The 16,696-nt window shown below is 42.3% G+C and overlaps 1 long non-coding RNA gene across 1 annotated transcript; it reads right to left on the bottom strand.

The window, feature by feature from the left end:
* Positions 1–14,197: 14,197 nt before the first annotated feature.
* Positions 14,198–15,963, bottom strand: LOC119294059. Its single transcript, XR_005143316.1, has 3 exons — positions 15,885–15,963; positions 15,732–15,800; positions 14,198–14,429 (listed from the first exon to the last, which is right to left on the bottom strand). It is a non-coding gene; the product is annotated as an uncharacterized LOC119294059 (long non-coding RNA).
* Between the last annotated feature and the right edge of the window lie 733 nt (positions 15,964–16,696).

Below are 16,696 nucleotides of genomic sequence, written 5' to 3'. Positions count from 1 at the left end.
TCCTACTTTAGTTTCGAAATGCATGTGAGCCACATATGGAGAGACAGGAAAGAATAGTATTTCTCTGTGCGCTCTGGTTCATCAAGGGTGGCCAACCAACATTGTATTGAAAGACTTGTAATATCTTCAATCTGCTTGCTCTTCTGATCTTCTTTAAGATGATACTCTTCTCTTGCGGTCGACTGGTCAGGTCGAGTTGTTCTCCCTTAGTATATTTTGAATCTGTCAGGTCAGGTCGACTTGTTCTTCTTTACTATATGTTGAAGCTGTCATCTGCGAAGTGTCATCACTTCTGGAGCTCTCATATTTTGAGTAGTAGGCCACATTATATTAATGCACATGACAAATTACTGCATGCATGGCATCTTTTAAAAGAATTGCAGAGATAGCAGAAAGGGGTTTACAGGGAGGCAGTATTGGATTAGAATCACTTCTGCATTACAAAGAAAACCTCACTTGTTTTTATGTTTTCATGCATGTCAGATATTAAACATTATAAAAATGAATATGAGAATGGGCGCATGAGAGGAATATTGCGGAACGATCCACTGGCTAACAAACTTGGCATGGTGGAGGATGGCCTATCTTATTCACCCATCAAGGCGCTTGCTCTAACTTCGCAAAGTTGTATTGGTCGCACATATTTTGCATTTGACCTCTTGCATTACTTCCACTTTGTTACACCATCTTATTTGCATCATATATGAGTATATGCCATACCTATCCATTTTCTGTACCTTTTCCATGTGTCATCACACTATGTTTTTCCAGCCAAATGTTGTTCCTTCGTAATAGATGTCCAAAAGGAAGAGGGTGAGTGCAGATCCTCAAGGAGTACAAACTAGGTATTTGGAGAAGGTAGTGATACCTGGTTAATCAGATAGATCAGCAGCCACAGAAAACATAGGCCCAACTGTACCACACTTTACTCCTACTCCAGTGGACAAACCCTTATTAGAACTGCTGGGAGCCCAGCGTCAGGTACTGTCTATGATATCAATTCAAAATTTGAACTCCTAAATTTCTGCTTGTGCCTTACCTTCTCTCTTGTATGAAAACTAATTTCAGATGAATCTCCTTGCTCAAAGGATCATACGATCTCAAAACAATAATGGGCTCTGCATTTCTCTTGTTAGTAGCTCTCCCCCTTTTGCCTTGTAACGTTGTACTTAATTAATTGCTATTTGATTATGTATCATCAGTCTGCACCTGAGCTTCATTATCCTCTGTTTCTTCCAATATTATTTGATCTATATTTAGTCTTTGCAAAATGTAGAATAATGGCAATAGTTATAAAGAATTTTCTTTGGGGAATTTTTTGAATTATCCTTCCATCAACATGGAGAAGGGCTTTGTCCAGCCCGTGTTAACATGTAATGTAAGTTCATCCTTCTCAAGCCTTCAAACTTTGTTCTAGTATAGATTTGGATAGGCATCATTTCCTCCACTGCTGTTTGCTTTGCTGTTTACATCTGGTTGGATGTTTGCAACAACTACCAGTTTCAAATTGTAGTTGTAAAAACATGTTCCTTATGCAGAACAGATCCATTTATTTGCTTATATAATTGTGAAACCTGTTACGTGTCTGCTTGTTTCTCTTTCAGAGTCGTATCTCTTACGCCAGGCAGAACGTTAGGGAAGATAGTGAGCCAAACCATCTTGAGGATAGCGAGATGACCCCAAGGTCCTGTCTTGATGAAGATAGTGAGTTGAAGCTACTCACTAGCAGGTGTGAGACAACCTCTGTGCAGTCGCTGCCTCAATCAGTTCGACTTCTTCAGTCTCAACTTAAAGCGGAAAGGCTTGCTTCAGCTCAGCTCCGACTTGAAGTCAAAGATGCAATGAAGATGTCAAAGGACTGCCGTGCGCACCATCATGCCTTAAATCTAGTGTTAACGCATCTATCATTGACACAACTGAGGTCTACTCAGCTTCTTCAGCTATTTGGGGGGCCCGACCTGGCCAGGTCTAGTGCCTTCTGAAGTGCTCTCAGTTTTGTATATTCTTTTGTCGGCGCGTTTATTTGCACTGGTGGCGAACTTTGATGCCAGTGGATGTAATATGTGTGATAGCCGTGATAGCCTAGCGTAAGTTGCTTGCTTATTTATTTCCTTGTTGTCTTGTTTATTTGTTTTCTTGTAGTCATAGAAGTTCTTTTTCCGCGGTTTGCTAGTGGCTGCAATAACCTATTTTTTAAAACTAGGCCACAATAACCATGGGCTAATATTTACTGTAGTGACACTGGGCCTCCTACGGGCCGTAGAAACAGTGGGCCTTCTACGGACCGTAGAAACAGTGGGCCTTCTACGGGCCGTAGAAACAATGGGCCTTCTACGGGCCGTAGAAACAATGGGCCTTCTACGGGTTGTATCATCAATGGGCCTTATATGGGCAGTATGATTGATTGGCCAAACATGGGCCAATAACAGGCCGCAATATGGCCGTAAACGGGCTAGAGTTGGAATCGTCTGTTCATGGGCCGACCATAACGGGTCATCGTTAATAGGCCGTATTTGATGACGCTATGAAAACGGCCCAACGTATTAACGGACCACAAACGGGCCAACTGTAACCACGGGCTGAATTTGGCCCACAAGCAGAAAATGACAGTAATGGGTCGTAAGTAAACGAATGCTGGAAATGAGCCCAAGAATAAATGGGCTCTGAGAAGGCCGAAAGATAACATGGGCTGGAAACGGCCCAATGGAATAACAGGCCGTTAATGGGTAAAGTGATACACTGTTCATTACGGGCCAGTTTCACCATGGGCCGTTAATGGGTGTAAAGTGATACACTATTCATTACGGGCCAGTTTCACCATGGGCGGTTAATAGGCCAAGAGTTACATAGGGCCTCATATGGGCCGAAAGAAGTCATGGGTCATACATGGGCCAGAAGTGAAAATGGGATGGAATCATATTGGATGGCCCAGATGACGCTACTGGGCCTAATTCCGATAGGGCATAACGGGCCTTGGGTTAGCGGGTTGTAAATGGGCTATATGCGAACATGCCATTAACAGTCTTTACATGGGCCGGCCCGCCAGACTAAGCCAAACGGGCCAGCCTTTTCACTGGAATGGGCCACTGTTGGGCCGTGCCACGTGTCGATGTATCATAGGCGCCTTTTGTCCAATGAGTGGATGACATCTGTCCCAACGATGAGCCGACACGTGTTTCCTCTAGCCAATGATGATTTTACACGTGCAAAATCCCCATTAGTCGAGGCTGTTAACAGGTTATCGGATCCAAAACCCGACCCAATAGCTTAACAGCGTTCCATTACGGTGGATGCCACATGTCGGTCACCCTTGACGAAAGCACTTCTGTGACACACGATTTATCGTCATGGAAGTGGACACTTCCGTGATGATAATTTTGGTAATGTCATGGAACACTTCTACGATAGCACAGGTATGACTATCTTGATTCTGTCATAAATTTGTCATGGACGTACATGCGTGACAGAAAACGTGACCTACTGTGACAAACACGTATCATCACGGAAGTGTATTTTTTTGTAGTGATAGTTATTTGCTAGATGGCTTCTTCTGTCTCTTTGAGTCTCAATACCATGTTCTCCTTGATCTTCTTGGAGATCTATTCGATGTAACTCTTTTTGTGGTGTGTTTGTCGAGATCTGATGAATTGTGGGTTTATGATCAAGTTTATCTATGAGAAATATTTGAATCTCCTCTTAATTCTTATATGTATGATTAAGTTATCTTTGCAAGTCTCTTCGAATTATCAGTTTGGTTTGGCCTTCTAGATTGATCTTTCTTGCCATGGGAGAAGTGCTTAGCTTTGGGTTCAATCTTGTGGTGTCCTTTCCCAGTGACAACAGGGGCAGCAAGGCACGTATTGCATTGTTGCCATCGAGGATAAAAAGATGGGGTTTATATCATATTGCATGAGTTTATCCCTCTACACATGTCATCTTTCTTAGTGCGTTACTCTGTTCTTATGAACTTAATACTGTAGATGCATGCTGGATAGCGGTCGATGTGTGGAGTAATAGTAGTAGATGTAGGCAGGAGTCGGTCTACTTGTCACGGACGTGATGCCTATATACATGATCATGCCTAGATAATCTCAGAATTATTCGCTTTTCTATCAATTGCTCGACAGTAATTTGTTCACCCACCGTAATACTTATGCTATCTCGAGAGAAGCCACTAGTGAAATCTATGGCCCCCGGGTCTATCTTTTATCATATAAGCTTTCAATCTACTTTTATTTGCATCTTTACTTTTCCAATCTATATTATAAAATACCAAAAATATATTTATCTTATCATATTATCTCTATCAGATCTCACTTTCGCAAGTGGCCGTGAAGGGATTGACAACCCCTTTATTGTGTTGGTTGCGAGTTCTTTGTTTGTTTGTGTAGGTGCGTGGGACTTGTGAGGAGCCTCCTACTGGATTGATACCTTGGTTCTCAAAAACTGAGGGAAATACTTACTGTGCCGCATCACCCTTTCCTCTTCAAGGAAAACCAACGCAAGCTCAAGACGTAGCAAGAAGGATTTCTGGCACCGTTGCCGGGGAGGTCTTCGCTCAAGTCAAGACATACCAAGTACCATTCACAAACTCATCTCCCTCGCATTTACATTATTTTCCATTTGCCTCCCGTTTTCCTCTCCTCCACTTCACCCTTGCCATTTTATTTGCCCTCTCTTTCCCAATCTTCTTCTCTCTCTCTTTCGTTTGCCCTTTTGTTTGCTAGTGTGTTAGATCATTTACCTTGTCTTAATGGCTAGTCCTCCTATCCTTGTTGTTACTCCCGAACATGAAATTCTTAATTTTAAACAAAGGGAGGGAGAAAATTTAAAAGATGCTTGGCATAGTATTTGCAATGCTCAAAATAAATCTACTAGGAAGCTTTCTACTTCCGTTCTTCTTTGCAATTTTTATGTAGGCATTACTCCTTGGAATAGATGCATTCTTGATACCATTACCGGAGGGGATTTCTTGAGTAGCCATACGTTTGATGCTTTTAATGCTATGTTAGATTTGTTTGGCCCATCACCTCTTTTGGTTAATGGAACTGTTTTAACTTTAGAACATGTGATGCAAAGGCTTGAAATTATTGAAAATAAAATTGCCATTGTTGAGTTAATTGAAAATTTGTATAAAAAGATCCACACCCAAATTACCCAATATGGATCTAAGGTTGGGACTATTCTGAATTTTTTTAAAGAAAAGGAACCTATAGTTAATGAAAGAATACAACAAGATTCTACAAGAATTGGTAAACTTGAGGATATAATTACTAATTTAGGGTCTGCCTTTTCATATATGAAAAATACTCCAACTCCTCCTATTAAATTTGGCAAATTAATGTATGTTCCTAAAAATAAGGGTGAATCTTCTAGTAAGGAAAATGCGGATCTCAAATCCATAAGTGTTCACCCTAGTTTTTCCACTATCATAAAGGAATCTTTTGCTTCAAATGAATGTATTGATTTCTTGCCTAGGAGCTTAATCGTTGCTAAAAAGAAAGAAACTCCTAAAAATTATAAGCGAGCTACTTATGAATCAAGTGTCAAAGATGGCACTACTTAGATATATCCTCGTTTTTATGCCTAGCTAGGGGCGTTAAATGATAGCGCTAGTTGGGAGGAAACCAAATTTTATTTGTGTTTTTTGTTTTTGTTCCTCATTAGTAATAAATTTTGCATCTACCTTCTGTTTAGATGTGTTTTCATTTTTTATTTAGTGTTTGTGCCAAGTAGAACCTATAGGATAACCTATGGTATGAGTTAATGTGATTCTACTGAAAAACAGAAACATTGCGCTTGCCAGAAAAAAATCAATAAATCACAGAGACATGATTTTGCATTGATTCATTTTACTGTAGATCAATAGATAAATTTCCTAGGACGTCCTATTTTGGTAGGTTTTTGGAGTTCCAGAAGTATTCAGAAGTTACAGATTTCTACAGACTGTTCTGTTTTTTACAGATTCTGTTTTTCGTGTGTTGTTTGCTTATTTTGATGCATCTATGGCTAGTATGTAGGGTTATGAACCATAGAGAAGTTGGAATACAGTAGGTTTAACACCAATATAAATAAAGAATGAGTTCATTACAGTACCTTATGTGGTGGTTTTTCTTTCTTGCACTAACGGAGCTTATGAGATTTCCTGTTGAGTTTTGTGTTGTGAAGTTTTCAAGTTTTGGGTAAAGATTTGATGGACTATGAAATAAGGAGTGGAAAGAGCCTAAGCTTGGGGATGCCCATGGCACCCCAATATATTCAAGAATAGCCAAAAGCCTAAGCTTGGGGATGCCCCGGGAAGGCATCCCCTCTTTCGTCTTCGTTCATTGGTAACTTTACTTGGAGCTATATTTTTATTCGCCACATGATATGTGTTTTGCTTGGAGCGTCTTGTATGATATTAGCCTTTGCTTTTCAGTTTACCACAATCATCCTTGCTGTACACACCTTTTGGGACAAGCCCACTTGATTGGAATTTATTAGAATACTCTATGTGCTTCAGTTATATCTTTTGAGCTAGATAATTTTTGCTCTAGAGCTTCACTTATATCTTTTAGAGCACGGCGGTGGCTTAATTTTGAAGAAATTGTTGATCTCTGATGCTTCCCTTATATTATTTTGAGAGTTTCTTAGAACAGCATGGTATTTGCTATGGTTATAAATTGGTCCTAGAATGATGGGCATCCAAGTTGGGTATAATAATAACTATCATAGAAAGTGAATTGGATGCTATGATCAATTTGATACTTGGTAATTGTTTTAAGATATAGAGGTGGTGATATTAGAGTCATGCTAGTTGGGTAATTCTGAATTTAAAGAATACTTGTGCTGAAGTTTGTGATTCCCGTAGCATGCATGTATGGTGAACCGCTTTGTGATGAAGTTGGAGCACAATTTCATTTATTGATTGTCTTCCTTATGAGTGACGGTCGGGGACGAGCGATGGTCTTTTCCTACCAATCTATCCCCCTAGGAGCATGCGCATAGTACTTTGTTTTCAATGGCTTGTAGATTTTTGCAATAAGTATATGAGTTCTTTATGAGTAATGTTGAGTCCATGGATTATACGCACTCTAACCCTTCCACCATTGCTAGCCTCTCTTGTGCCGCGCAACTTTCACCGGTACCATACACCCACCATATTCCTTCCTCAAAACAGCCACCATACCTACCTATTATGGCATTTCCATAGCCATTCCGAGATATATTGCCATGCAACTTTCCACCGTTCCGTTTATTATGACACGCATCATCATTGTCATATTGCTCTTTGCATGATCATGTAGTTGACATCGTATTTGTGGCAAAGCCACGTCATAATTTTTCATACATGTCACTATTGATTCATTGCATATCCCGGTACACCGCCGGAGGCATCTATATAGAGTCATATCTTGTTCTAAGTATCGAGTTGTAATCTTGAGTTGTAAATAAATAAAAGTGTGATGATCTTCATTATTAGAGCATTGTCCCAGTGAGCAGTGGTGGATCCAGGACCTTGGCCGAGGGGGGGGGGGCTGGGCCTAGGGCGTGAGCATGAATTTCTTCGTTGATTGTAGCACATTATGCACTGTACATCACTGTAGCTGTACTGTAGCAGCCTAGGGCCCTGGGCCTGGCCAAATCCTGCGTCCGCCCCTGCCAGTGAGGAAAGGATGATGAAGACTATGATTCCCCCACAAGTCGGGATGAGACTTCGGACTTTATAAAAATAAAAGAGGCCAAAGAAGCCCATGAAAAAAAGGAGGCCAAAGAAGCCCACCAAAAAGAAAAAAAGGGAAAAATAAAAAAAGAAAAATAATAATGAGAGAAAAAGAGAGAAGGGACAATGCTACTATCTCTTTTTCCACACTTTTGCATCTAAATAGCACCATGGTCTTCATGATAGAGAGTCTCCTATGATTTTCACTTTCATATACTAGTGGGAATTTTTCATTATAGAACTTGGCTTGTATATTCCAATGATGGGCTTCCTCAAAATGCCCTAGGTCTTCGTGAGCAAGCAAGTTGGATGCACACCCACTTAGTTTCTTTTGTTGAGCTTTCATACATTTATAGCTCTAGTGCATCCCTTGCATGGCAATCCCTACTCACTCACATCGATATCTATTAATGGGCATCTCCATAGCCCGTTGATACGCCTAGTTGATGTGAGACTATCTTCTCCTTTTTGTCTTCTCCTCAACCACCATTCTATTCCACATATAGTGTTATGTCCATGGCTCACGCTCATGTATTGCGTGAAAATTGAAAAAGTTTGAGATTATTAAAGTATGAAACAATTGCTTGGCTTGTCATCGGGGTTGTGCATGATTAGATACTTTGTGTGATGAAGATAGAGCAACAGCCAGACCATATTATTTTGTAGGGATAACTTTCTATAGCCATGTTATTTTGAGAAGACATGATTGCTTTGATTAGTATGCTTGAAGTATTACTATTTCTTATGTCAATATGAACTTTTATTTTGAATCACTTGGATTTGAACATTCATGCCACAATAAAGAAAAATACATTGAGAAATATGCTAGGTAGCATTCCACATCAAAAATTCTGTTTTTATCATTTACCTACCCGAGGACAAGTAGGAATTAAGCTTGGGGATGCTTGATACGTCTCCAACGTATCTATAATTTTTTATTGTTCCATGCTATTATATTACATGTTTTGGATGTTTATGGGCTCTACTTAACACTTTTATATCATTTTTGGGACTAACCTACTAACCGGAGGCCCAGCCCGTATTGCTATTTTTTGCCTATTTCAGTGTTTCGAAGAAAAGGAATATCAAATGGAGTCCAAACGGAATGAAACCTTCGGGAGCATGATTTTTGGAACGAACGCGATCCAGAGGATTTGGAGTGCAAGTCAAGAAGCTGCCGAGGCGGCCATGAGGGTGGAGGGCCCCCCCTACTGGACGCCCCCTATCTCGTGGGCCCCTCGGCCATCCACTGACGTACTTCTTCCTCCTATATATACCCACGTACCCCGAAAACATTAGGGGCGACCATGAAAAGCTATTTTCACCACCGTAACCTTCTGTATCCACGAGATCCCATCTTGGAGCCTTCGTCGGCGCTCCACCGGAGGGCAATCGACCATGGAGGGCTTCTACATCAACACCATAGCCTCTCCGATGAGTTGTGAGTAGTTTACAACAGACCTTCGGGTCCATATTTATTAGCTAGATGGCTTCTTCTCTCTCTTTGAATCTCAATACCATGTTCTCCTTGATCTTCTTGGAGATCTATTCGATGTAACTCTTTTTGCGGTGTGTTTGTCGAGATCCGATGAATTGTGGGTTTATGATCAAGTTTATCTATGAGAAATTTTTGAATCTCCTCTGAATTCTTTTATGTATGATTAAGTTATCTTTGCAAGTCTCTTTGAATTGTCAGTTTGGTTTGGACTTCTAGATTGATCTTTCTTGCCATGGGAGAAGTGCATAGCTTTGGATTCAATCTTGCGATGTCCTTTCCCAGTGACAGCAGGGGCAGCAAGGCACGTATTGTATTGTTGCCATCGAGGATAAAAAGATGGGGTTTATATCATATTGCATGAGTTTATCCCTCTACACATGTCATCTTTCTTAGTGCGTTACTCTGTTCTTATGAACTTAATACTCTAGATATATGCTGGATAGCGGTCGATGTGTGGAGTAATAGTAGTAGATGCAGGCAGGAGTCGGTCTACTTGTCATGGACGTGATGCCTATATACATGATCATGCCTAGATAATCTCAGAATTATTCGCTTTTCTATCAATTGCTCGACAGTAATTTGTTCACCCACCGTAATACTTATGCTATCTCGAGAGAAGCCACTAGTGAAACCTATGGCCCCCGGGTCTATCTTTTATCATATAAGCTTTCAATCTACTTTTATTTGCATCTTTACTTTTCCAATCTATATTATAAAATACCAAAAATATATTTATCTTATCATATTATCTCTATCAGATATCACTTTCGCAAGTGGCCGTGAAGGGATTGACAACCCCTTTATTGCGTTGGTTGCGAGTTCTTTGTTTGTTTGTGTAGGTGCGTGGGACTTGTGAGGAGCCTCCTATTGGATTGATACCTTGGTTCTCAAAAACTGAGGGAAATACTTACGCTATTGTGCTGCGTCACCCTTTCCTCTTCAAGGAAAGCCAACGCAAGATCAAGACCTAGCGAAGGCCCTCAAAGGATTAGTTTCCATAGTAACAAGTGACAGAAAATTTCAGCACACTATACAAATGTTTCCTTACCAAGTTCCACTCACCAAAGGTGCTTCACTCCCCGGCAACGGCGCCAGAAAAGAGTCTTGATGACCCACAAGTATAGGGGATCTATCGTAGTCCTTTCGATAAGTAAGAGTGCTGAACCCAACGAGGAGTAGAAGGAAATGACAAGCGGTTTTTAGTAAGGTATTCTGTGCAAGCACTGAAATTGTGGGTAACAGATAGTTTTGTGATAAGATAATTTGTAACGGTTAACAAGCAATGAAAGTAAATAAGGTGCAGCAAGGTGGCCCAATCCTTTTTGTAGCAAAAGACAAGCCTGGACAATTTCTTATAATGAAAAAAGCGCTCCCAAGGATACATGGGAATTATCGTCAAGCTAGTTTCATCATGCTCATATGATTCGCGTTCGTTACTTTGATAATTTGATATGTGGGTGGACCGGTTCTTGGGTACTGCCCTTTCTTGGACAAGCATCCCACATATGATTAACCCCTGTTGCAAGCATCCGCAACTACAAAAGAAGTATTAAGGTAAACCTAACCATAGCATGAAACTAGTGGATCCAAATCAGCCCCTTACGAAGCAACGCATAAACTAGGGTTTAAGCTTATGTCACTCTAGCAACCCATCATATACTTATTACTTCCCAATGCCTTCCTCTAGACCCAAATAATGGTGAAGTGTCATGTAGTCGACATTCACATAACACCACTAGAGGAGAGACAACATACATCTCATCAAAATATCGAACGAATACCAAATTCACATGACTACTAATAGCAAGACTTCACCCATGTCCTGAAGAACAAACGGAACAACTCGCAAAGCATATTCATGTTCATAATAAGAGGAGTATTAATATGCATAAAGGATCTGAACATATGATCTTCCACCAAGTAAACCAATTAGTATTAACTACAAGGAGTAATCAACACTACTAGCAACCCATAGGTACCAATTTGTGGTTTTGGATACAAGATTGGATACAAGAGATGAACTAGGGTTTGAGAGGAGATGGTGCTGGTGAAGATGTTGATGGAGATTGACCCCCTCCCGATGAGAGGATCGTTGGTAATGACGATGGTGATGATTTCCCCCTCCCGGAGGGAAGTTTCCCCAGCAGAACAGCTCCCCCGGAGCCCTAGATTGGTTCTGCCAAGGTTCCGCCTCGTGGCGGTGGAGTTTCATCTCGTGAGCGTGCTTATGATTTTTTCCAGGGTAAAAGACCTCATATAGCAGAAGATGGGCACCGGTGGGCCACCAGGGGGGCCCAAGAGACAGGGGCGCGCCCCCCACCCTCCTGGCCAGGGTGTGGGTCCCCTCCGGTACTTTCTTTGCCCAATAATTCTTGTTAAATCCAAAAATGACTTTCATGGAGTTGCAGGTCTTTTGGAGCTATGCAGGATAGGTTTCCAATATTTGCTCCTTTTCCAGCCAGAATACCAACTGCCGGCATCCTCCCTATTCATGATAAACCTTGTAAAATAAGAGAGAATAGCCATAAATACTGTGACATAATGTGTAATAACAGCCCATAATGCAATAAATATTGATATAAAAGCATAATGCAAAATGGACGTATCAATCATATCGTGGCGGTGCTTAGGCGAAGCCCTGCGTCAGTAGCAACGTCATCACCTTCACCACGCCTTCGTGCTGACGAAACTCTCCCATGAAGCTCTGCTGGATCGGAGTTCACGGGACGTCATCGAGATGAACGTGTGCTGAACTCGGAGGTGCCGTGCGTTCAGTACTTGGATCGGTCGGATTGTGAAGACGTACGACTACATCAACCGTGTTGTGCTAACGCTTCCTCTTTCGGTCTATGAGGGTTTGTGGACGGCACTCTCCCCTCTCGTTGCTATGCATCACCATCATCTTGCATGTGTGTAGGAATTTTTTTGAAATTACTACGTTCCCCAACACCAATTATGTTATCGTTGTTGAGAGAACTTGCACTAGTGAAAGTATGAACCCTAGGGCTTGTTTCGAAGCATTACAATACCGTTTTCGCTCACTTTTACTACTTGCTACCTTGCTGTTTTTACAATTTCAGATTAGAAAAACCTATATCTACCATCCATATTGCACTTGTGCACCTATACAATTTACCAAACTAGTGCCGAACTAGTGCACCTATACAATTTACCATTGTATTGGGTGTGTTGGGGACACAAGAGACTCTTTGTTATTTGTTTGCAGGGTTGTTTGACAGAGACCATCTTCATCCTACGCCTCCCATGGATTGATAAACCTTAGGTCATCCACTTGAGGGAAATTTGCTACTGCCTTACAAACCTCTGGACTTGGAGGCCCAACAACATCTACAAGAAGAAGGTTGCATAGTAGACATCAGGGTGTTGTCTCCGGGCGAAAGCCAAAGGTTCGATGGTGGACCAACGATGGCAGCGTCATGGCCTCGTTACTCCGTTGGGGGCATCATGGGTGGATACTTGGCTTGGAGACCCTTCGATGTGGTTCTCCGGTGCTTGCTGCTGGTCAGAGTGGATCTTCATGGGCGTTATGTACACAACTGCTAGTGAGCCCAAGGTGATGACTTTCTCGAGGCCAACTAAGTCCCGCTACCCACTCGTCGTCTCTTCTTAGGAATTTAAGGGTGGTTGGTGCGTCAACGAGGAAAGTTCGACGGAAGCTGCTCCTTGGGCTGACCAGTGTTGGTCGAGACGCGGCTTGCCGGTCTGCTTAGGACAGGCCCCTTTGCATTGTGTCTGCTTTTGTTGTGGTGGCTAATCTTTTGATTAGCTTGGGAGTGGTGTTTTTGCTACATTTGTTGTTCGTAGCAAAGTTGTATCCTCTTGTACTTGATTTCTACCTTCTATAAAAATATGGTGTACTCTCGAAAAAAGCCCTACTATGTCGAATCCAACGGCTACTATCACTACAAAAAAAATACACTTCCGTGATGATACGTGTTTGTCACAGTAGGTCGCGTTTTTTGTCATGCATGTACATCCATAACGATTTTATGACAGAATCAAGATAGTCATACATGTGCTGTCGTAGAAGTGTTCATGACATTATCAAAATTAACATCACGGAAGTATCCATTTCAATGACGATAAATAGCGTGTCACAGAAGTGCTTTCGTCAAGGGTGACAGACACGTGGCATCCACCGTAACTGAACATTGTTAATCTATTGGGTCGGGTTTTGGATCTGATAACCCGTTAACAGCCCCGACCAATGGGAAATTTCCACGTGTAAAATTCTTATTGGCCGGATGAAACACGTGTCAGCTCGTTAGTGGGTGAGATAGGTGAGGGAGTCCTGGATAAGGGGGCCGGGTATCCGGACAGCTGGACTATGTACTTTGGCCGGACTGTTGGACTATGAAGATACAAGATAGAAGACTTCGTCCCGTGTCCGGATGGGACTCTCCTCGGCGTGGAAGGCAAGCTTGGCGATCCCGATGTAGATCTCCTCCTCTCACTACAAGAAATATGTCAACTTGTGACCACCACTATTGGTCACTGAAAGGTCACCAATTTCCATTTGCGACCTTTTTGTGACAAAAAACAGAAGGTCAAAAGCTGGCCGTCATAAACTGACTATAGCGACCTTTCTTCTGGAATGGTCGAAGACGTTTATGACCAAAATACGTCTACTGTGGCGTTTTGGTCACTAGCAACCTCCCCAGGCCACGTAGGCGTCCAGCGTGGCAAGCTGATGTGGCACAAGATTCAGCCCGGTCCAATTCAGTTTTCCACATGGGCCTAGCCCAACAATTCGGCCTTTTTAATGCATTTTTTTCTTGTTAATTTTCACTAGCTACATGGGCTTGGGCCATTAATTCGGCTTTTTTATAAGATGCAGCCTTCTACTAATTTTTTATTTTCGTCCTTTTTTTGCCACTAGTCCCACCAATCAGATTGGTCCACTTGTCATTCTTATCACAAAATTGATCCCACACATCAAAAATTTCAAAATCTATCAAACAACCATTATAACTTGGACCCCCTTGTCAGGTTTCCATTTGACGGGTATTCAAATCACATACACAATCATTATTTCAAACAATCCAAATAGCAAATGAAATTCGTCCAAAACAACACGGCACTAGTCTATTACAAACGTTACAGTATACTACAGCCCAGATAAGCCTACTACTGCCTACATTTACAACACATAATATGATAGTCTTTGTTGATATGCTTCACAGCTTCGAACTTGGATTCGCACTTCACCTGTGCAAAAAACAAGAATGAACATATAAGAATAAGAATGTGTACAGAACATCAAACAGTAGCTAATGAGGGATCCAATAACTTATAAGCAAGAATTGACAGAAAATGAGATGTACATAAATAGTATGACTAACACTAACCAGTATGCGTTCATGGAGTGACTAAAATGTTCTCACTAGCTAGGATTTTTTAGTATACAATATACTGACATGTGCAACTCTCTAAACTGATCATAGAAATGAAAACTGTAGGTGTGCTGCAGGCCAGATCATCATATTTGAGCATTAAAATTTATGTATTACTACAGCACTAGGAGTACACAGCAACTAGTAGCAGAACTAGAAGAAATAACAAACCGAAGATGGATACAAACTAGTGACTAAGTACAAACTATTATGTCACTGCTCTCCTGCAATTCTCTATACAAAAAGACAATGAAACAAAAAAGATGGAACCATCCACTGCCATTCATGCACAAAATATCGAACCATCAACTGCCAGAAAAAAAACATGAAACACCATCCACTTCAATAGCCACAAGTCACATGGTAAAGGTTCAGACTAAACTGGGACAAAATGCCATGCCGCGGTCTATGCTCTCGATACAAGCAGACACAAAACTACAAACAACTAACGGTAAGAAGCGAAAAACTGTAACATCTAATGGTATTGCATACACACAGAAGCATTATATACTCGTATATTGCAACGAGCGTTTGCCTCGAATCCTTTTGGTAGAACCGTAGAGGCCAAAAATGCTTTTCTGCAGAGACAATCAATATATGCAGAAATTGCTGGCCTTTACAGTGCACATGCCTGCAGGCTTAGCAGCTTGTGTGAGCTGGAAACTCGTCTGGTCAGTCAGGCACACAATTATGCAGCCGGTAAAAGGAACAAATAATTAAAAGAGCCAACAAGAACTCATACAAAAGAAACTCAATAATACCAGAACGTCTTCCATTGTTCTCTATACATTTTCCATTCCATGTTTGAATTTGTTCCATTTATTATTTGCCGCAGAAAATGAAATCACAAAGTCACAACAGTACATTCAGACATTTACTCCATGAACAAACAGGTTGGCCGCTGGAGAGAGATAATCAAGCAGCTGTAACATCTAATGGTTTTGTATCCGTTGGCACATGGTGTTTTCAGAGTGCACATAGAGCAACATTCAGTATGACAAGATTATTATTTATTTTTTGACCAAATTGCATTCACTTTGACATAATAAATCAGTAACATCTAATGCAATACATGATGGAAACAGACCAACAGAGTGGGAGAAAGGGGAGTCACCACCTTGGCGGCCTTGGTGGGCAGGCCCTTGGACCTTCTGCTCCTTCAAACTCGCAGGACCTTGGTGATGGCCTGCACAAACCGCACCTTCATGAACAAATACTACAGAATAAGAAGACAAGGGGAAGATGGATGAACAAGGGCATAGTGCTGAACCTCCATAGCTGCCAAATCAGGCACCTTGGTGCGCTCGGTGGAGCGGGCTGGGGTACAGATCTCCCTGTCGAAGTTTCCTGCAACCAACCCAAACCGACAGAGAAGAGAAGCATTCATCAGGGAATGGAAGGGAAGGGGATAGATGAAGAGGAAATAGACAGAGGGGGGTGGACCTTGATGCGGCGGCTGCTTCTGCTTTTCCTCGTGCTGGAGGAAGAAGGACAATCCATGGCGTCTCGAGCAGAGGAAGCTCCACTCCATGGCGCCTGCCTATAGAACGAGACAAGACGGGGTCAGAGAGCGAGAGAAGAAGAGGAGGAGAAGGAGGGGAGTAGGGATTCATACCAAGCATTGTCATCGAGGCGAGCCCTGTGCCTGCACCCTGCGGTCGGTCGCCATGGCCGGCGGCTAGGGTTTCCGGCGTGGGCAGGGGTCGAGGGAGGGCGGGTCTGACCGCGGGCTGAGCAGCTCCAGCGGATCTGCGTCCATGGCGGCCTCCTTGCACAGAGAAGTACAGAGGGGATTGAGACTTGAAAGAAAAAAAGGGAGACACAAACAGAGGGAGGAAGAAGAGCGGGGGAACACGTCGACCTGCGGGACTTTGGTCGACGGCGGAGCTGCTCCGGCGAGGCGCGAGGCCGAGGCAGCGGAGACCGAGGCTGGATCGCGTTGGATCTCCCTCCGTCGGGTTCTTCTCTACCTTCTGGTGAGGGAAGGGGAGGGGTGAGAGGAGGAGGGCGTGGGGGATCAGATCTCTTCTGATGAGAGGAGGGGAGGGGAGGGGAGGGCAGAGGTTGTGGCCGGCGGTGAGG

This window comes from Triticum dicoccoides, chromosome 4B, assembly GCF_002162155.2.
Source record: "Triticum dicoccoides isolate Atlit2015 ecotype Zavitan chromosome 4B, WEW_v2.0, whole genome shotgun sequence".
Taxonomy (NCBI): Eukaryota; Viridiplantae; Streptophyta; class Magnoliopsida; order Poales; family Poaceae; genus Triticum; species Triticum dicoccoides.
The sequence above is the reverse complement of the archived record's forward strand: the minus strand, read 5'-3'. Positions and strand labels throughout refer to the sequence as shown.